Source organism: Ammospiza nelsoni, unplaced genomic scaffold (assembly GCF_027579445.1).
Source record: "Ammospiza nelsoni isolate bAmmNel1 unplaced genomic scaffold, bAmmNel1.pri scaffold_55, whole genome shotgun sequence".
Lineage (NCBI taxonomy): Eukaryota > Metazoa > Chordata > Aves > Passeriformes > Passerellidae > Ammospiza > Ammospiza nelsoni.
The window spans coordinates 1407028-1429078 of record NW_026683193.1 but is presented as its reverse complement, the minus strand read 5'-3'; the positions used below and the strand labels follow the sequence as shown (position 1 = coordinate 1429078).

Genomic DNA, 22051 nt, shown 5'->3' with positions numbered 1-22051 from the left:
TCAGCTGCTCAAGACCTGCAGCAACCCTGGCTTGTTTTGGCCTATGCAGCTCCCCAGCCACAAAATTGCCTATTTCACTTCAGATACAGCAGGCACCATTTCAAGATGGCCTTCCTTTTCTGAGCAACATAAGACAGCAGTCAAAGACTTGCAGCTTCACCCCCACTCTGGGCTCCAAGGCACTTGCCAAAGTTGCAGACTTCAGTGCAAAATGGATCAGCAGAAACTTTCCCCGTCTGCTGTTTGCAGCTTCTCAAAAGCCAAAAGTCAATTGAGTCAGCAGTGACTCTACAAGTGAAGAACAACTCAAGAAAACTGCAGAACACTTGCACAAGCCAAAGACACCTTTCCAAAAAGGGAAAAGAAACCAAGAAAGCCTTTTGACCTCCAGCACTACCACATGTGCCCTTGGACATGACCCCACACAAGTCCAGAGATGGAGCTTCCCTGAACCAAGCAGCCAGAAGCACAGCCGGAGCCCCCAGCTCTGCACTGCCCCAACAGGACAGGTCAAAGGCCAAGTTCTGCGGTCACTGCCTAGAGGAAATCCCTAGCTCCTGGCAGGACTCCAGCACCCAGCATCCTCAGCCTGCAACAGCAAAGTACTGGCTGCTCCAAAACTTGCAGCTCTGCCTTGCACTAAAGACAGCACCACACACAACTGGCACTTACAGGTCTGGAATAGGGCGGTGAGAACAACGTTGGAGGGTTGTTGTCATCCACCTCATTTTGCTCCTCTTTGGCTTCTTCTGCAATAACAGAGAGAGTCAGGGGAAAAACGGCTCTTGCTCTTCTTATCTTGTCTCTACTTATGTGAAAAAAGAGTCAAATAGTAGATTGAAAAGGAAACACCATATACAGCAAAAAGCGCAGGAGCAAGATGGTGAATCATTATAGCACTGCTCTGCAAGTTTGCAGGCTGTGCTGCAACACCAGAAAAAACAAGGCGTTTGAAAGTGTGCAAGTGCCCACCGAAAAATGACTCATACACGAGGTTCCTCCTGCACTGGGCAAGGCCTAGGGCTGCTCTGACACTCAGGCCTTCCATGCACCAAGGCAACCTTCTGATGTCACTATGACGAGGTGGCAACCATGCCCCGACAAGACAAAGCAAACGCTCTGTATTGGTCTGTGAATTTATACCAAGCAATAACCAATCTTCCCTACAGCAAATGCAAAAGAGCCTGGGAAGTTCTCCTGCATCACAAAGCAGCACAAATTCTCCTTGTGGGCCGAAGCCTGTTGTTCATGGGATCCAAGAGGAACTCCAAGAATGACCTCAGCTGTGGCCGTGGCGCTGCCCAGCACAGGGCCACACTCACTGCCCTGCTCCTGCTGCCCCACTGCTGCTGACTCAGGCCACCATGCCCTTGGCTTTCTTGGCCACCTGGCCACACGCTGTCTCATCTTCAGGTACTCAAGGCCACCACCCCTGGCTCCTTTTGGCCCACGCAGCTCTCCAGGCAAAAAGTTGCCTGTTTGACTTCAAATACAGCATCCACCTTTTCAAGATGGCCTTCTTGTTCCACAACTGCATCTTCTAAGATGTCACTAAATTGACAGGAATAGAATTCTCAGTCTCTCTGACTAAATTGAACTGGGCTAATTCTACTCTCTGGGATGTTGCTCTTAGTTCAGTGTTCTCCTCTGGCTGCTGTCCGCAAGTGACATTTTCTCTGCAAAACTGAGTTTGTAGTTCTTCAGGACTCTGAGAGGGAAACTAGGAACTATCCACTTACGCCTTTGTTACCTTTGTTGAAGGCATCAAAATGGATTTTCTTTCGGTCTCCCTAGCCGGTCCTCTACTGCTACTGGCCAAGGTGACAGCTAGCTCTAGAATTCTTAAACACCAGGAACATGAAATGTCCCTTTCTCACTCAGCTCAGAATCAGCACCGCTGAATACACGCCTGAGGTGACCTGTAGTGGGCACGGGAAATGAGTCAGATGCTGTGAGAAAACTGCCTGGGCTGTTGAATCCCACAGAACAAGTAAACCCAAACAAGCTGATTTCCTGTTTGCCAACTTCCCTCCAGGAGACACGTTTCATTCACACAGCCAGCAAGAGATCAGGACAATGTTCTTGGTTGTGCCTACAATTTGGCCTGTTTTGCCAGTAAATGACTAAAAACATAACCAAGAAAATGCAGGTTCTTCTTTAACACTCAATGCTACTGTTCTACCAAAACCATAAAAATGCTTCTAAAATCCTCTCCTTCAGGTACTTTTTAAAAAAAATCAGTTGCATGCACCAATTCTTCTAAACTTGCTGGAAACTGTTGCCCAGAAAATCTTCCCCAAAATCCCTCTGAGCTCTGGCATTTCTGTTGTGAAACAGCACAGCAGCATCTCCATGGTTCTTGAGCAGACACTCACTGCTTTGGAGTTTGCATTTCATTGCAATGGGAAGATCACTATTTTAGCACTCAGTCAAGGGTCAAGGTAGACAGATTATTTCAGGAGAAACTGTAGAAGGAAAGAATCTTCCCTGAATTCTGGGAACAACTACCTACTATTCTTCCTAATCACCATACTCATCCTAATCATTGCCAACAACCTATTTGTCCTGTTGATTTCCTGAGAAGGAGTTGGAATCATAACCTTCCTACTAATCAGCTGATGACACAGCCGAGCAGAGGCCGACACCGCCGCCCTCCAAGTCGTACTTTACAACTGAATCAGAGACATCAGACTTATCCTTTGCATAGCACAACTAGGCTCCACCACAAACACCTGAGAAATCCAACAACTTCCTACCCCATCCCAATCTCCTACACTACCTCTACTAGGTCTCATCCTAGCTGCAACCAGAAAATCCGCTCAATTCGGCCTCCAGCCATGACTCCTAGCTGCAATAGAAGGACCAACGCCCGTATCCGCCCTACTCCACTCCAGCACAATAGTAGTTGCTGGAATTTTCCTACTTATCCGAACCCACCCTCTATTCAATAATAACCAAACCACCCAAACCCTGTGCCTCTGCCTAGGAGCTTTATCCTCACTATTTGGAGCCATGTGCGCCCTCACCCAAAACAACATTAAAAAAATCATTGCCTTCTCCACTTCAAGCCAACTAGGACTAATAATAGTCACAATTGAACTAAACCTACCCGAACTAGCCTTCCTCCACATCTCAACTCACACATTCTTCAAAGCCATGCTCTTCCTATGCTCAGGCTCCATCATTCACAGCTTAAATGGAGAACAGGACATGTGAAAAATAGGAGGACTCCAAAAAATACTCTCCACAACCACTGCATGCCTTACCATCGGCAACCTCGCCCTAACAGGAACATCGTTCCTAGCAGGATTCTACTCAAAAGACCAAATAATTGAAAGCCTAAACACATCCTCCTCAAACACTTGAGCCCTACTCCTAACCCTTCTAGCCACATCATTCACCACGGTACACACAATCCGCATAACCGTACTAGTACAGATCGGCTTTGTTTGAATTCCGCCCTTGACCCCAGTAAGTGAAAACAACCCCGCAGTAACTTCCCCTGTCACTCGCCTTGTGCTGGGAAGCATCCTGGCAGGATTCCTCATCACCTCATTCATCATCCCCACAAAAACCCCTCCAATAACCATGCCACCCTCTATTAAAATAACCTCCCTAATTGTAACAGCCCTAGGCATTGCTTTAGTTCTAGAAATTTCAAAAATAGACCAAACACTCATCCTCACAAAACAAGCTCCCTTCTAAAACTTCTCAACATCCCTAGGATACTTTAACCCCTTAACCCACTGCCTAAGTATAACCAACTTCCTCAAAGGAGGAGAAAACATCGCATCCCACCTAACTGACCTCTCCTGATACAAAATACTAGGTCCAGAGGGGCTAGCCAGCCTGCAACTAATAGCAACCAAAACTGCCACCACCCTCCACTCAGGCCTAATCAAAGCTTACTTAGGATCATTCGCCTTATCCATTCTCATCATCCTCATATCCACATACAGAAATAACCAATGGCCCTCAACCTTTGTAAAAACCACCAAATCCTCAAAATCATCAACAACGCCCTAATCGACCTCCCAGTGCCATCAAACATCTCAACATGATGAAACTTTGGGTATCTAGTAGGCGTTTGCTTAATTACTCAAATCGTCACAGGTCTTCTGCTAGCTATGTACTACACAGCAGATACCAATCTAGCCTTCTCCTCTGTCGCTCACATATGCCGAGACATACAATTCGGCTGACTCATCCGCAACCTCCACACAAACGGAGCCTCCTTCTTCTTCATCTGCATCTACCTTACGCATCGGCCGAGGACTCTACTACGGCTTATACCTGTGGAGGATATTATTAATAGTTGGTTAGCTGAGAAAGGCCATGCTGACATAATGCTGCTGGTTAAGCTGAGAGAGGGAAGTCAGCAGTCAGTAAGCTGAAAGGAGAAGTCAGCAGTCGGTGTCCAATGACAGGCACGGACAGACTGCCCTTGCCGCAACATGAGGATAGGGAAGAGAGATTCTTCCTGAGAATATGTAGAAAGTATCAAAAGTATAACCATAAGAATGCAGAAGTAGGCGTAGTTGCTGATATGTAACTAACCAATCCTGAGCTCAACTTTTGCAATATGTATGAAGCTCATTATGAACTGTATTTACCCTGCTGTACTAATCAATAAAATCGGGCCTGTGATGATCTAATTGATGTCCTGGTCTCCTTCCGTCGACACATACCTAAACAAAGAAACCTGAAACATTGGAGTCATCCTCCTCCTAACCCTCATAGCAACTGCTTTTGTAGGATATGTCCTACCGTGAGGCCAAATATCATTCTTAGGAGCTGCAGTAATCACAAACCTATTCTCTGCCATCCCTTACATCGGGCAAACACTAGTCAAGTGAGCCTGAGGCGGGTTCTCTGTTGACAACCCTGCACTGACCCGATTCTTTCTCTCCACTTCCTCCTTGCCTTCGTCATCGTAGGCCTTACTCTCGTCCATCTCACCTGGTTTACACCCTTTATCCTCCGATTAAAATTACAAAAGGACAACGCATCACACAATTGGTACCACTATCACAAATGACATCGGGAATACAATCATTTACTGGGCAAACACGGAATGAAAAAGGTTTTGGCTCTACTGGCGTTACACTTTTGACTGTGGATTTACAAAATAGATCAAAGCAAAAGGTTTTAATTACTTATGGGCATCAAAGCATAACCCTTTATGGATTTTTGGATACAGGAGCAGATACCAGCATCATTTCTCCAGAAGCGTGGCCACAACATTGGCCTCTATTTCCATCATCAAACATGCTCACAGGAGTAGGAGGATTTACATTGGCAAGCAGATCGCCGCTTTTGTCTGTGTGCATTGAGAATCGACAAGTATCTGCTGTGTTTTCAATTGTTCAACTGCCTCCTACAGTTTCCTGTTTAATTGGAAGGGACATTTTAACACAATTGGGAGTGGTGTTAACTAATCAGCACCCTTTGGGGTAATTGCCATTGCTTGGACTTTCCCCATTCCACTCACCTGGAAAACGGATACACCGGTGATGGTTAAGCAATGGCCATTAAAAGGGGAGAGTCTTATGCATGCCCATGAATTGGTAAAGGAACAATATACAAAGGGACACCTACGACTATCCACGAGCCCTTGGAATACACCTATTTTTGTAATCAAAAAGAAATCAGGGAAATATCGTTTGATACATGATTTGAGGGCTGTAAATGACCAGATGGAACCAATGGGGGCCTTACAGCCTGGTCTTCCAAATCCAGCTATGATTCCAGAACACTGGCCACTTTTAATTATTGACCTAAAGAATTGTTTTTTCACTATTGGGCTGCATCCTGATGATATGAAGAGGTTTGCTTTTACTTTACCAGCAATAAATTGTGGAGAACCGGATAAAAGATTTGAATGGACGTCTCTTCCGCAAGGCATGTGCAACTTCCCCACTTTATATCAGCTTTATGTTGATGCTGCATTATAGCCACTACGTCGCAAATGGCCAGCAACTATAATATATCATTACATGGACGATATTTTGTTTGCACAGCAACAGCCATTCTCCTCTTTACAGATTAACAGCATTAAAAATACTCTTGCTGCATATTCACTTGTTATTGCTACAGAGAAAATTCAAACTACAAGGCCCTGGAAATATTTGGGATGGACTTTGACGGATCAGATAGTAATACCTCAAAAATTTGAATTACAATTGGACATTAAGACTCTACACGATGCACAGAAGTTGCTGGGAGACTTACAGTGGCTGAAGCCCATTGTGGGAATACCAAATCATTTATTAGAAACCCTTTGGCCTTTGTTAAAGGGCGTTGACCCTACTACTCCTGTACACCTGACAAAGGAGCATCATCTTGCTTTGCAGCAAATTAGTAATTGTGTACAGCAAGGGTATGTGTCTCGTCGACAACTTGATCATCCCATTGACCTTACTATTTGGAATAGCCCTTGCCATTTGCCTGGTGCTCTCTCTCAACTACAAAAGAAAACGGGGGAGATACGGGTGTTGGAATGGTTGTCACCACCACTACAGCATAAGAAAACAATATCTTCAAAAATTGAACAATTGGCTGCATTAATTAAAAAGGGGCGTCTCAGAATTCTTGAAGTGGATGGTAGAGAACCTGCTAGCATTAGATTGCCTATGGAAGAAGAAACCTTGGACTGGTACTTGATTAATTCGAAGGATTTACAGGAAGCATTATTGATATCATTTGCTAAAGTAGAGACTAGCAAATTAGTGCCTAGAGTTTTGCAATGGATGACAGAATGGAACTGGATCACTCGACCTTTGAGAGAAAAATAACCCATAGAAGGAGCTATTACAGCTTTTACAGATGCAGGAAAGAAATCAAGGCGTGCTGCTGTCACCTGGCAAGAAAAAGGACAATGGAAGCATCAACTCCTCACAGCAGACCTTGCAGATAGCTTACAAACTCTGGAATTGTTAGCAGTAGTATGGGCAGTGTCCAACTTACAGGAACCTTTAAATGTGGTCACAGACTCTATGTATGTCACAGGAGTAGTCAGACGGATAGAGGAAGCGGCAATTAAGGAAGTGAATAATAAATGATTGTATGAGTTACTGATACAGTTAAGGAAAGCTTTACGGGAGAGAAAAGCAGCGTATTCTGTGATTCATATTAGGAGTCATAAATGGTCTGAAGGTTTAGGAGAAGGGAATGAACGTGCAGATAAATTGGTTACCCTACCCATTGATAATTCTTGTCCTATTGATAAGCATACATTGGCCAGAGAAGCACATAGTAGGTATCATCAAAATGCAAGAGGATTAGCAAAACACTTTGAGCTGAGTTTGTCAGAAGCTAAGGCCATTGTTAGAGCATGTCCAACATGTAGTTATCATAATGGTGGAATAGGTCTAGGCATCGGGGTTAATCCTCGAGGTTTAGAAATAAATGAGAAATGGCAAATGGATGTTACACACATAGCTAGATTTGGTAAAGTCAAGCATGTGCACGTCACTATAGATACATATAGTCATTACATATGGGCTACGGCTCAGGCAGGAGAGAAAGCTTTATACGTTACCAGACACCTGTTAAGTTGCGTCGCTGTTATGGGAGTACCAAAGAGTATCAAAATGGATAATGGTCCAGCTTATGTAAGTGCTAGAGTCCTAGTAAGTGCTAGAAATTTTTGAATCAGTGGTCTGTTAAGCATGTGACAGGTATTCCATACTCCCTTACTGGACAGGCAATAGTGGAAAGAGCAAACGGCACCCTTAAGCAGTATATTGAAAAACATCAAGATTTGAGAGATCCACAAGCATGTTTGGCTAAGGTTCTGTATGTGATTAACCATTTATGTATTTTTGGGGAAGACGATACCCCCCCCGCAATTAAACATCACCCGAGGTCAAGTCAGGAAACTACTAAGGAAACAGAGGTCTGGGTCAAGTATAAGAACCCGAGTACAGGATTATGGGAAAAACCTGCAAAAGTGTTATACTGGGGTTGGGGGTATCTTTGTGTTTCCTCACCTACAGGGCCTTTGTGGGTTCCTGCTAAGTGGACTAAACCTGTTTTTGATGCAGCATCTGGTGGATCGCCTTACGGAGAAGGACAAGGAGCGACTGGGGAAAAAACTGCTTCTAGTCCTACAACCACTACTGTTACAATTGAAGGGGTACTCGAAAGCGGTGGACAGAGCACTGACACATCACTACCGGACAGCCCAGGAGCTGATTGGTTTTATTGACTCATTATCAACCTTTCATTTAACAAATCCAGCGAAAGAACATTGCCTTGACTGTCACAATCCACATTGTGCTGCTTGGATAGCCCTACGTTGTGGGGGTTGTGATAGAACTTTTTGGATAGAACAATCATTATTGTGGGATTTGTGGTGTCACACTTGTGAGCACGAGTACACGTGGGGTAAAAGCTGGCAAGATGAATTAAGGAGACAAACAGGGCAAAATGCATATATAGCTTTAAATCTTTATGAGTCTCCTGAACAGAAAATTCTTGCTTATTATCGATGGGAGGTACAATGTATTGTGAATAGAATTAAGGTTCAAAGTAAATCACGCATAGTTTCTATAAGGTGTAGGAAATTAGTACCTTTAACACAGCATTCAATTGTAGGACCCTTCAAGAGGAATCCTGATAGAGCACTAGATTGCTGCATTGAAAAGTTGCAAAAATTGAGTTTGCAAGTGGCAGGACCAGTAAAATTAGGAGCAGCAAGATTGAAGATAGATAAGAAAAGGAAGGCAAAAAAGGGAATGATTTCATCTGAGTAAGGATATCAGTGAGCCTTCAAACTTACCTCATGCTATACCTGTAAGCAAGGATGCTGATTTAGAGTTAGATCAGTATATTCAAAAACTGACTCAGCCTTACAATAGACAATCTAGCAAACCAGGGAAAAGACAACGAAGAAAGGAAAAACAAAGCAAGCAGAAAGAAAAATGAGGTTTGTTCTTGTTATACTGCTCAATGCTGTAGCAAGTGAAGCAGTAGGAATAACACACTTTAGTCAACCAAGAGAAAATTTATGGGTGACACTTGCTAATCAAACTAACCAATCATCGCTTTGTCTTAGTCTTGGAGGAGTCACTAACCCATTTCGAACATGCCTGGTGGGACTTCCGCTGTGGTCTCCTGGAGAATTTTGCAGTTTGATAAACAATCAAACCTTATGTATGTCTAACATGTCAAACATCACACTGCCAGTACAACAAGGGTATACTGCAAGTCAGAGTGATGGTTATCGCCAATGCTTACTAATCCAATCACTTAACACTTCTTTGCATTCTCCTCCTGAGGAATTGGATCTTTTTGGAAGTACAAACGCCAGTATGTCTAACACGACAGCTGGCGGATCGTTTAGCTTCAAATTTTCGGATGCTCAGAATTTAAACCAACCTAAAGAAACATGGGCCACCCTAGATTGATCCCTGAATGTGAGTAAATTCTCTCCGCAGCATTACAGTCAATGTAACGGCACAAATATCACCGCACCAATGAAATTACCCATAGGAATATTTTTGATTTGTGGAGACAGGGCGTGGAATGGTATACCAGCCAAACCACAGGGTGGATCCTGTCATTTGGGGAAATTGTCATTGTTTCACCCTAACGTATCCTTGCTAATGCAGCTGAGTCTAAATTCAAACAGGAAGAGACGTAGCATACATGACTTAGACTGCAGCCAGATAGGAGATCCACAGTTTTGGGGTACATTCAAACAAGTGGTAGTTTCAACTATCTTGCCAGGAGGATCTGCCAATAAAGCTATGAATTTAGCAAAGCAATTAGGGTGCTGGGCAAAGGATGAGCTAAACAAGACATCACAAATTCTAGACATGCTAACCGCAGATGTGCAGAGTGTTAACCATGCTGTTTTGCAGAATAAAGCTGCTGTAGATTTTTTGCTCTTAGCACAAGGGCATGGATGTGAAGAGTTTGAGGGAATGTGTTGCATGAATTTGTCTGATCATTCGGTGTCCATTCCCACTAAGATAAAAGAACTGCAACAGGGACTTCACAGTCTCAAGGAAGAAGAAGGATTAGGAATTGGTGAATGGCTTAAAAGCTTAGGACTTGGGCCATGGCTGAGGAACATTGTGATCTATGCCATAGGACTTCGGGGTGTAATTTTACTGTTTTTGCTTATTTTGCCTTGTATCTTTAACTGTATTCAAAACATGGTCAGCCGTACAATAGCAAAAACCTGGCACACTAGTCTTCTTGCTCAAGAAGAAAACGGGGGAAATGTGGAGGATATTATTAATAACCAATCTAGCCTTCTCCTCTGTCGCTCACATATGCCGAGACGTACAATTCGGCTGACTCATCCGCAACCTCCACACAAACGGAGCCTCCTTCTTCTTCATCTGCATCTACCTACGCATCGGCCGAGGACTCTACTACGGCTTATACCTGTGGAGGATATTATTAATAGTTGGTTAGCTGAGAAAGGCCATGCTGACATAATGCTGCTGGTTAAGCTGAGAGAGGGAAGTCAGCAGTCAGTAAGCTGAAAGGAGAAGTCAGCAGTCGGTGATCAATGACAGGCAAGGAAAGACTGCCCTTGCTGCAACATGAGGATAGGGAAGAGAGATTCTTCCTGAGAATATGTAGAAAGTATCAAAAGTATAACCATAAGAATGCAGAAGTAGGCGTAGTTGCTGATATGTAACTAACCAATCCTGAGCTCAACTTTTGCAATATGTATGAAGCTCATTATGAACTGTATTTACCCTGCTGTACTAATCAATAAAATCGGGCCTGTGATGATCTAATTGATGTCCTGGTCTCCTTCCGTCGACACATACCTAAACAAAGAAACCTGAAACATTGGAGTCATCCTCCTCCTAACCCTCATAGCAACTGCTTTTGTAGGATATGTCCTACCGTGAGGCCAAATATCATTCTTAGGAGCTGCAGTAATCACAAACCTATTCTCTGCCATCCCTTACATCGGGCAAACACTAGTCAAGTGAGCCTGAGGCGGGTTCTCTGTTGACAACCCTGCACTGACCCGATTCTTTCTCTCCACTTCCTCCTTGCCTTCGTCATCGTAGGCCTTACTCTTGTCCATCTCACCTTCCTCCACAAAACAGGCTCAAACAACCTGCTAGGCATTCCCTCAGACTGTGACAAGATCCCCTTCCACCCATACTACACCATCAAAGACATCCTAGGATTCGTACTAATGCTCTCCCTACTTGTCTCACTAGCCCTATTCTCCCTCAGCCTCCTAGGTGACCCAGAAAACTTCACCCCAGCCAACCCACTAGTCACCCCTCCTCACATCAAACCCGAGTGATCTTTCCTATTTGCTTACGCCATCCTCCGATCCATCCCAAACAAACTAGGAGGCGTAGTAGCTCTAGCTGCCTCAATCCTCATCCTGTTCCTCACCCCACTACTACATACATCAAAACTATGATCAATACCCTTCCGTCCCCTATCACAAACCCTATTCTGAACCCTAGTCGCCAATGTCCTCATCCTAACCTGAGTAGGCAGCCAGCCAGTAGAACACCCCTTCATCATCAACGGCCAACTAGCCTCATTCACATACTTCACAATCATTCTAGTTCTGTTCCCCCTTGCGGCCGCCCTAGAAAACAAGCTACTTAAACTTTAATTAACTCTAATAGTTTATAAAAACATTGGTCTTGTAAGCCAAAGATTGAAGACTAAACCCCTTCTTTAGAGTTACCCCACCACACACCTCAGGAAGAAAGGACTCAAACCCTCTGCTCCAATTCCCAAACCTGGCATTTTTCACTAAACTACTTCCTGACCCTACTGCTAAAGAGCTCGAATCGCCCCCCGAGACAACCCCTGCACAAGCTCCAACATCCTAAACAAAGTCAACAACAACCTTCACCCCCCAGTCAAAAGCAATCCCACCCCCTCTGAATACAACACAGCTACCCCACTGAAATCCAACCGGACCGACAACAAATCCCCACTATTCACCATCCCCTCGTCCATCAACAACCCCAACACACCCCCTATAACAAGCTCCACCATGACAACCAACCCCATCCCAAAACCATAACCAACAACACCCCAGCAACCCCAAGCCTCCGGATAAGGATCCGCTGCCAGCGACACTGAATACACAAACACTACCAACATTCCCCCTAAATAAACCATAACAAGTACCAAAGAAACAAAAGGGACCCCCAAACTCACTAGTCATCTGCACCTTGCAACCGCTGCTACGACCAGCCCCAACACCCCATAGTAAGGAGACAGGTTAATGCAACCGCCAACCCCCCTAGAACAAAACTCAGCCCGAAAAACAGAACAGATTCTATCATAAATTCCCACTTGGCCTCTCTCTGAGATTTACGGCCTGAAAAGCAGTCGTTACAAAATTTAACTATAAGAACACCTAAATACGTCCTTCATTCCCTCCCCCATCCCCTTACCCCCCCCCCCCTTCCCCCCCTACCCAGCACGTTTTCTTCTTGCTTTCAGGGTATGTATAATAATGCATCGCACTCTCTGCCCCATCAGACAGTTCATGAAATGTAGGATAATCCACATTACACGTCAAGCTCTTCCACCAAAAACCCAAACGGATGGTATTCGTCCAGCCTACCTACCAGGCACATTATTGCTTCAGGTACCATACAACCCAAGTATTTCTACCCAAGTCCAAGCCGCAAGTGTCACCCAAAGACCCAGGATCTTACCTAATGTACGCAACACCCAACCTAGAGAACGAGGAATGTCCCAGTACACCTTTGAATTCCCCTAGTCTACAGGATTCACCCACCTCCTAGGTAATATTCTCAGCCAAAAGCCTTCAAGCACTCCCAAGCCAGACATGGTTATCTTTTGATCGCATTTCTCACGAGAACTGAGCTATCAACATCATATGTGCTTTAGTTTATTGCCGTCAAGCACATACCTCTCCTATACTTGCTCTTTTGCGCTATTGGTTGTAACTTCAGGATCATAACTTGCTTCATTCCTTCCTCCTTGCCCTTCACAGATACAAGTGGTCGGTTGAATACTCCTCCCTAACTTCATTACCTCGGCATCCCGACCTCTTGCACTTGTTTTCTTTTAGCGTCTCTTCAATAAGCCCCTCAAGTGCAGAGCAGGTGTTATCTTCCTCTTGACATGTCCATGACATGACTGCCAAGCATATGAATCCCCTAACACCCAGAATGTCATGATCTAACGGATAAGGTTGTCGCAAACTTGGCACTGATGCACTTTGACCCCATTCATGGAGGGCGCGCTACCTACCTCTAGACAACAGATAGTGTAATGGTTGCCAGACATAGTAATTATTTTATCATTCACTAGGAATTAACATTTAAATTCCGTTTTATGCATCTGTTTTTTTATCTAGACTTTTTTTTTTCAAATAACTAAGCCACATATCCCTACATTGTCCAAACTACTTACCATCAATACACTTTCAATTAACTTTCCTCTATATTCCCTACTGTCAAAAATAATAACCAGCCACCATCAACACTCCCCTAACCACCCCCAAACAAACATAATATTATTCCCAAAGCTAGCCCCTCTCCAAAAACCGAAACAAACCACAAGTCATGATGAAAAACCATCAACCAGCTACCCACCAAATTTCACGTCCTTGTAGCTTATAGAAAGCATGACACTGAAGATGTCAAGATGGCTGCCACACGCACCCAAGGACAAAAGACTTAGTCCTAACCTTACTGTTAGTTTTTGCTAGGTATATACATGCAAGTATCCGCGCTCCAGTGTAGATGCCCTGAACACCTCAATCAGGGAGATAGGAGCGGGCATCAGGCTCACCACAACCGTAGCCCAAGATACCTTGCAATTGCCTCACCCCCACGGGTAATCAGCAGTAGTTAATATTATGCAATGAGTGTAAACTTGACTTAGCCATAGCATATCCAGGGTTGGTAAATCCTGGGCCAGCCACCGCAGTCATACAGGAGACCCAAATTAACTTTATAACGGCATAAAGAGTGGTCACATGCTATCCAAGTAGCAAAGGTTAAAAAGCAACTGAGTTGTCACAAGCCCAAGATGCCAAAAAGGCCTCCCCATCAAAGAAGATCTTAGAACAACGATTAATTGAACTCCACGAAAGCCAGGGCCCAAACTGGGATTAGATACCCCACTATGCCTGGCCCTAAATCTTGATGCTTACACCTACTAAAGCATCCTCCTGATGCTTTAAGCACCAACGCGTAAAACTCTAAGGACTTGGCGGTGCCCCAAAGCCACCTAGAGGAGCCTGTTCTGTAATCAATGATCCACGATATGTCTGACCATTCCTTGCCAAAACAGCCTACATACTGCTGTCACCAGCCCACCTCCCCTGAAAGCTCAACAGTGAGTTCAATAGCCCCACCACGCTAACAAGACAGGTCAAGGTATAGCCTATGGAAAGGTAGCAATGTGTTACATTTTCTATGTTAGAACATAGCGGCAAAGGGGTATGAAATAACCCCTGGAAGGTGGATTTAGCAGTAGAGTGGGACAATGGAGCCCTCTTTAAGCTGGCCCTGGGGCACCTACATACTGCCCGTCACCCTCCTCGCAGGCGCCCCCCCAATGAACTAATAAGCTACTTAGCCAAAGATGATGTAAGTTGTAACAAGGTCAGTGTACCAGAAGGTGCACTTAGGCTACCAAGACGTAGCTTCAGCAAAAGCATTGAACTTACACCTGAAAAATGTCTGCTAACACCAGATTGTCTTGATGCCAAACTCTAGCCCAATTGACATGATCTGGAATAACAAAGCTACTCCCCCGCACCCAACTAAAGCATTCACTATTCCCAGTATAGGTGATAGAAAAGACACCATTGGCGCGATAGAGACCACGTACCGTAAGGGAAAGATGAAATAATAATGAAAACTAAGCTATAAACAGCAAAGATCAACCCTTGTACCTTTTGCATCATGGTCTAGCAAGAAAAATAATACAAAATGAATTTAAGTTTGCTACCCCGAAACCCAAGTGAGCTACTTACGAGCAGCTATTATTGAGCGAACCCGTCTCTGTGGCAAAAGAGTGGGATGACTTGTCAGTAGAGGTGAAAAGCCAATTGAGCTGGGTGATAGCTAGTTGCCTGTGAAACGAATCTAAGTTCACTCTTAATTCTTCTCCAAGGAAAACCTACAAACCCTAATGAAGCGAATTAAGGGCCATTTAAAGGAGGTACAGCTCCTTTAAAAAAGAATACAATCTCTCTGAGCAGATAAATACTGGGTTTTCCAACTGCATTGTGGGCCCTCAAGCAGCCATCAACAAAGAGTGCGTTAAAGCTCTACATTACAAAAATATAAGAACCTTATGACTCCCTCCCCATTAACAGGCTAACCTATATTCAAATAGGAGAAATAGTGCTAGAATGAGTAACCAGGGTCCTCCCTCTATGACACAAGCTTACATCTGTACATTATGAACAAACCACCAATATACGTCAAATCAAACAAGCACAGTATTAAGTATCTTGTTAACCTGACAGAGGAGCGTCCATTAAGAAAGATTAAAACCTGTAAAAGGAACTAGGCAAACCCATCAAGGCCCGACTGTTTACCAAAAGCATAGCCTTCAGCAAATGCAAAACAAGTTTTGAAGGTGATGCCTGTCCGGTGACTCACGTTCAACGGCCGTGGTATCCTTACCGTGCAAAGGTAGTGGAATCAATTGTCCCACAAATCGAGACTAGTATGAATGGCTAAACGAGGTCTTAACTGTCTCTTACCAGTAATCAGTGAAATTGATCTCCCTGTACAAAAGCAGGGATAAACCTGTAAGACAAGAAGACCCTGTGGAATTTCAAAACCAGCAACCACCTTAAAACACATACTCACCTACTGGCTTCACTGACACATAAGCTTCTGGTCTGCGTTTTTCGGTTGAGGCGACCTTGGAGCAAAACAAAACCTCCAAAAATTAGATCACACCTCTAGACTAAGAGCAACCCCTCAACATGCTAATAGCATCCAGACCCAATACAATTGATCGATGGACCAAGCTACCCCGGGGATAACAGCACAATGTCCTCCGAGAGTCTGTATCGACGAGGAGGTTTACGACCTCGATGTTGGATCAGGACATCGTAGTGGTGCAGCTGCTACTAAGGGTTTGTTTGTTCAACGATTAACAGTCCTACGTGATCTGAGTTCTGGCGCAATCCAGGTCGGTTTCTATCTATGATGAACTCTTCCCAGTACGAAAGGATAGGAAAAGTGAGGCCAATACCACAAGCAAGCCTTCGCCTTAAGTAATGAAAACAACTAAATTACAAAAGGCTATTACACCCCACCACGTCCAAGAAAAGGACCAGCTAGCGTGGCAGAGCTTGGAAAATGCAAAAGACTTCAGTCCTTTAACTCAGAGGTTCCGATCCTCTTCCTAGCTTAACCCAAACCACCCTCATTATTAACCTCATCATAGCCCACTCCTATGCCCTCCCAAACTTAATCGCAGTAGCCTTCCTTACACTAGCAGAGCGCAAAATCCTAAGCTACATTACAACAGTAGTCCTAGTCACACTATTCAGCCTTTCCTGAAGGTCTGCCAGTCTGCATTTTCAAAGATGTCTTGCTTGTCCCAGCAAACTGAGGAAATGACAGACTCTGCTGCCACAGACTCTCCCATGGAGCCATCGGAAGCCCTGCAGGTTCCCCTGCAAATGCTGCCCCTGTGGCTGCAGACACCCATTTTTAAGATGAACGCCTTGACAGGAGCTTTACCAAAACAGTGGTATCCTAATGCTCTTTCTGTTTCAAAACCAGAAACTCAGTCACTAAGAAAGAGAAGGAAGACATACAAAAGCCAGGTTAGGATACACCCTAACCTAAGCAGAGGGGAAACATCTACTTACGTGTGAAATATGCTACAAAATAGGCACCATAGGTAATTCCATAGGCAGTGAAAAGCAAAGGAGCAATTCCCTCAATCATTTTAACACTGTCCTGCAAGTTTGCAGGCTGTGCTCACACACTGGAAAAAGCAAGGCTCCTGTCGGTGTGCAACAGCCCACTGACAATTTCCTCAATCAGGAGGATTCTCCTGAACTGAGCAAGTGCTAGGACTGCTCTGACACTCAGGCCTTCCATGCACCAGGGTAACCTTCTGATGTTGCTACGACAAGGTGGCAAACATGCCCTGACATCACAAAGCAAACGCTCCATGTTGGTCTGTAAATTTATGCCAAGCAATAACCAACCTTCCCTACAGGAAACACAAAATAGCCTGGGAAGTTCTCCTCTGTCACAAAGCAGCACAAATTCCCCTTGCGGGCCAAACCCTGTCTTTCAAGGGATCCAACAGGAACTCCAGGAGTGCACAAAGCACCTACAGCCTGTACCCCAACTGAGCACTCAGATGGCACCCAAGCAAAGGAAACGAGCCCAAGAAAATGGCCCAAAGCATTGCCCATCTGAGAAATTACCCTCCTTTTAACTTTTTAAAGGTTTATTAAACCTTAAGAAAAGGCTGTATAAGGAAAGATTGGAGCACTGGAAAGTCTCCATGATTAGCAGCCACATGCTCATCTACAAAAGGGATGCTCTGCTTTTCATACCCTTAACCCCTCCCAATGTTTTTTCAGTCAACTCTTTCTCTGCCGTTCAGTGGTGGAGATTACTTTCTTGCATCTTGATTGGAGGTCAGGTGTTGTTACACCCCGCCTGCTGGTCACAAACCAGCCCTCCCCAACTGCCCTGACTACCAAGGCTATTACAAGGGGGAAAAGAAAGAGGACTATGAGAGGACATATTACAATAGCAGCACTTTACATTTGAACAGAATATTTATCCACATAATATCTATCTCTTAATTGTGAGAGCCAACTATTACATTACTCACCTATAATGCACAGAAGCAAGAAAGAAGGCACTGGGTTGGCATAACAGCTGAAATCATTGCTAACAAATCTCCCCACATATTTGCACCTTTATTGGACATGGCCAGGACTCCTGTGGATGTACATCTCTGCCTTTCTTGCCCTTTGGAAGCAGTCAACCTGGCAACTTGTGGGGAAACCAAGGGCTTTGTGGGGGCTGCATTGCTCTGCACACACCCAGGCCCCCCGTGGCACAGAGCTTTGGTGCCTAAAAAGATCAACCAGAGGAAAACAGCTGGAGAAGGTTTCATTTGGACCTTTCTTCCCTGCTAACAGAAGTTGTCAAAATGAAAGTGACCAAGCAGGGCCTGATCCCTGCTGCCAGCTCAGGGTTAGAAAGGAGGCATTACTTGATTTCATTGCTGGGTGCACAGGGAGTAACTTCCCTAAGTCAAGCACACCCAGCAATCTCACCTAGTAGTTTGTATCCATGGAACTAAGACATATTCAATACTTTGCTGAAACTCACAGGCTAAACATTACCTCCAATTTATTGACATATTTCAATCACTTCTCAGAATTTATTGACATCAGAGTAGGAGTGCCCTGTAGATCCCTGCTGGTCATTGTCACAGGTTCAGGTGACCCATGCACAAAATAACCCAGGACAAAACTGGGCTTGCAAAGCAAATTCATTCCATTACTTGCAATAGCATATAATACATACTGACCTCTGGATTCCCAAAAATCAACTGGAGAAGGAGTTGGAGCTTGGTGCTCAGCAGCAGGGGCAGGTAGGCAGTGCACTTGCAGGACATCCCCTTGATCAAAACGCTATGCATCTCGTCCTTCTCAAATCTCCAGCCCAGAACTAGGTCTTGTATCTCCTGCTCAGGAGCGGAATTTCCCCAGTTACAGCATCAGCTCACACATGCCTGGCGTGTGAGATGATGGCTCAGGATGACTCCATGACTCCCTGCCACCAAGGGCTCTATTGTGCATTGCTCTCCTTTCAAAGCTTGACTGCCCACCCATTGACCAATCCATTGTTTCTCTTTCAAGGCTCAAGGTCCCAGCTCTTAAACAAGACACTTTTCTTCATTGTCTTGTCAACCTGCTCAAACATGGATCAAATATGGCAGGGCCTGGGACACAACTCCAGTTCCTGACACAGTCCTTTGGGAAATATTCCCATTCCTCAAATTCTCCTTTGGTGGTCAAGAGCCTCCTAAAAACACTTTCTTCCCCCTGAATGCATTCCAGCTACCTTCTTAGCAGGACCACTCTCCTTATTCTCAAGGCCAAGATAGCCACTTGCACACAGTAAGCACTGCAGTGGGGGAATACGTGGTTCAGCACTCCTGTTAAAGCTAAAGGAATTGAAAAGACTATGCCCTGTTTGTTGGACTTAATGCCTCTCCATCCTATTCTGGGAATCAAACACAAGTGTTTCATCAATACACCCTGCAAGTGCTCTTGCTGAGTGAAGCCACATTGCTGTGTCAATAAAGCAGCCAGGACTCAGTTTCTTCATGCAGGGAAAGCCAATTCTTTAGTCAAATAACTCATTTTTATACTGTTTTCACAGACCTCGTGTTCAACTCCAACTGGCTGGTAGTTTCCTTGCCACACAATTTATTGCTTAGAAGGTGTATTAGTGTGTACATGCTAAGACTCACACTTTCTAAGACTCACTCTTACTCAGGTGATTACATTTTTTTTCGTGCACGCTCATGGACAGGTTTCTTGTTTATTACAGATGCAAACAGTTTTGTCAGCACAATAGCTTGTTGTGCTAACTGCACTCAGGACTATTCCCATGGGAAGTTAGCTGGCTGCATGTAGAAGATGCAACAGGACAGTTGGGAATTTACCATAGTGTGGTAAATAGGTATGATTCATGCTGATAAAAATTGAAACAAGAATCAATATTGATACAGTAATTAATATTTAGAAATATTAAAACAGTAAAAAGTTGTAATGCCAAAGAAAAAGGGAGAGGCGGGGCTCTACCTTCCCCCCCCTCCCCGCAGATGTTCAGGAACAGGAGGAAAGCAAGAGATAATGGTTGCTAAAAACTAACAAAGAAGGGACACTCTGGTTGTGTCCCAGGAAAATGCTAATTATAAGGGATTTATTGCCTTGATGCCTAAATGCAGTAATTTTGTTAGTTTTGGCTTACATTGTATTGGCTTGGTGGGCATGTGTAACGCAAAGCTGAATTAAAGGACAAAGAGGAAGACTACAAAATCTTCCTCAGATGACCCCCAAAGACTTGTGCGACCACCAAACCGAGTGGTGGCACATGCGTGGTAAAGATGATAATGAGGGCGGAGGTAGAAGTGTGCTGAATCGAAAATGGGAGGAGATGGCATTGACAGATGGCATATAAGGAAGAATCTTCACTTGGCAAGCTCGTACGTGATTTGGCAAGGGTCCCAGAGCCCTGCACTCCACACTCCGTGGTTATCTTTTGCTTATGTGCTATTATTGGAACCAAATTCTCCCTTATTTTAATCAAATATAATATAACCAATTTTTAATTTTTTTTATTTTAAATAATAAATTAAAATTGCTACTACTTTTAATATTGTTTGGGGGTTTTTTATGATGGGACAACTGAGCAAACATAGCAATAGGAAGGCCTGATTTTATAAGGTCTTTCTTTTCTAATAACCCTACCTGTGTGCAGCACATTATGACTTTCTTTCAGAAATTAATGAAGAAAACACAAATTGCCTACTGAAACCCTTCTGCCCCCTGCCAAATCAGTTCACTCCTCAAGCACAAGCCTCAGGCAAATCCCTGATGTGCCTCTCTCCCAGGAGCTCAGAGCTGCATTGCACAGCCCTTGCTGTGCGCCAGAGAGCACAAAGCAGGCTGGCCTGGTGGGCCTGCATATTTCTGCCAAACACTCTGCATGTCACACCTTTGCTCTGGCTCAGTGCAGAACTGCAGGGTTGCAGGCGCTTCCTCCCAGAGCTGCGTGAGGCGCTGGCTCCTGCAGATGGGCCCTGCCAAGCTGTCCCTGCCTCACGCTGGTCTCGCTTCCCCTGGCACAAGTGCCGGGCCTGAAGGAGGCTGCCCTGTGCTCCAGCCTGCCGAGCAGCCCGGCTCCCTGCCCTGGTGCCCAGAGTGCTGCACACACTGCTGGCCTTTGCCAGGAGTTGCAGGGCAGCCAGCAGAAGAGGAGGAATCCTCCGCCAGCCCAGCGGCCCTCGGCTGCCCTCGACCTTTCTCTGCTCCTGGGCACACTGCAGATGGCCAATGCCTCCAGGCTGGGCTGTGCCCAGCACGGCTGCGCTTCCCCTTGGCAGCAGCCAGCTGCCACCTGGGCTCTGAGGGCAGAGGATTCGCCTGCTCCCAGGAAGAGGCACCCAGGGCCCGGCTGCTGCCTCTTGCAGCTCCAAGGGCCTCTTTCCACCCTGTCTCGGCCGCGGCTCAGCTGGGGCTCCAGCCCGGGCAAGGCCGGGCCCGCTCTCACCTCACAGGCGCTGACAGCTCTGCACCACAGGAGACCTTCCCGAGCACCCTCTCTGATCTTTCTGCTTTCTCACTTGATCAAGGCTTTCCTCCAGCCAAAGAGATTATTGCATTTAGGGATCCAAGTCCAAGTGGCAGGAGCTCCAATGCTCTCCAGTCACAGCTGAAGGCCTGCATCTGCATAAGATGTTTGGGCTGCCCCATTCTTCCTTTGCTTTTGCCTGCAAATGCCATTGTCCTTTCTGCCTCAAATAGAAGTACCAAAGATGGCCAAAAACTGACCAGTGGGCCATATTCCAAAGGCAGTCTGGTCTGGAGAGGATGACTGAAGAAGATCCTTCCCCACTTTGACACCATACCAAAGACACCGTTTCACTTTCCTCCTTTAAGAAACAACAGACAATTCAGATGGAATTCTGGAGTTCATTCGCAGAGTGAGAAGGAAGGGGATCTTCAAGGTGAGTTGTGGTTTCAGAAACTTTATTGATTTTTAATCCTATTCTGCAGTCCTATTAGACAATCCTACTCTAACCCTAACCCTTACCTTAACCCTAATCCTTATCCTTATCCTTATCCTTATCCTTATCCTTATCCTTATCCTTATCCTTATCCTTATCTTTGTCCTTGTCCTTGTCCTTATCCTTATCCTTATCTTTATCCTTATCCTTATCCTTATCTTTATCCTTATCCTTATCCTTGTCCTTATCCTTATCCTTATCCATATGTTTATCGTTATGTTTATCGTTATGCCTATGCTTATCCTTATGCCTA

At 44.9% G+C, this 22051-nt stretch overlaps 2 pseudogenes; both read left to right on the top strand.

Moving 5' to 3' along the window:
• The first annotated feature begins 2540 nt into the window (after nt 1-2540).
• LOC132087226 (cytochrome b-like) lies at nt 2541-5038 on the top strand (annotated as a pseudogene).
• A 5773-nt stretch (nt 5039-10811) lies between these two features.
• On the top strand, nt 10812-11615 carry LOC132087240 (cytochrome b-like; annotated as a pseudogene).
• Nucleotides 11616-22051: the final 10436 nt, after the last annotated feature.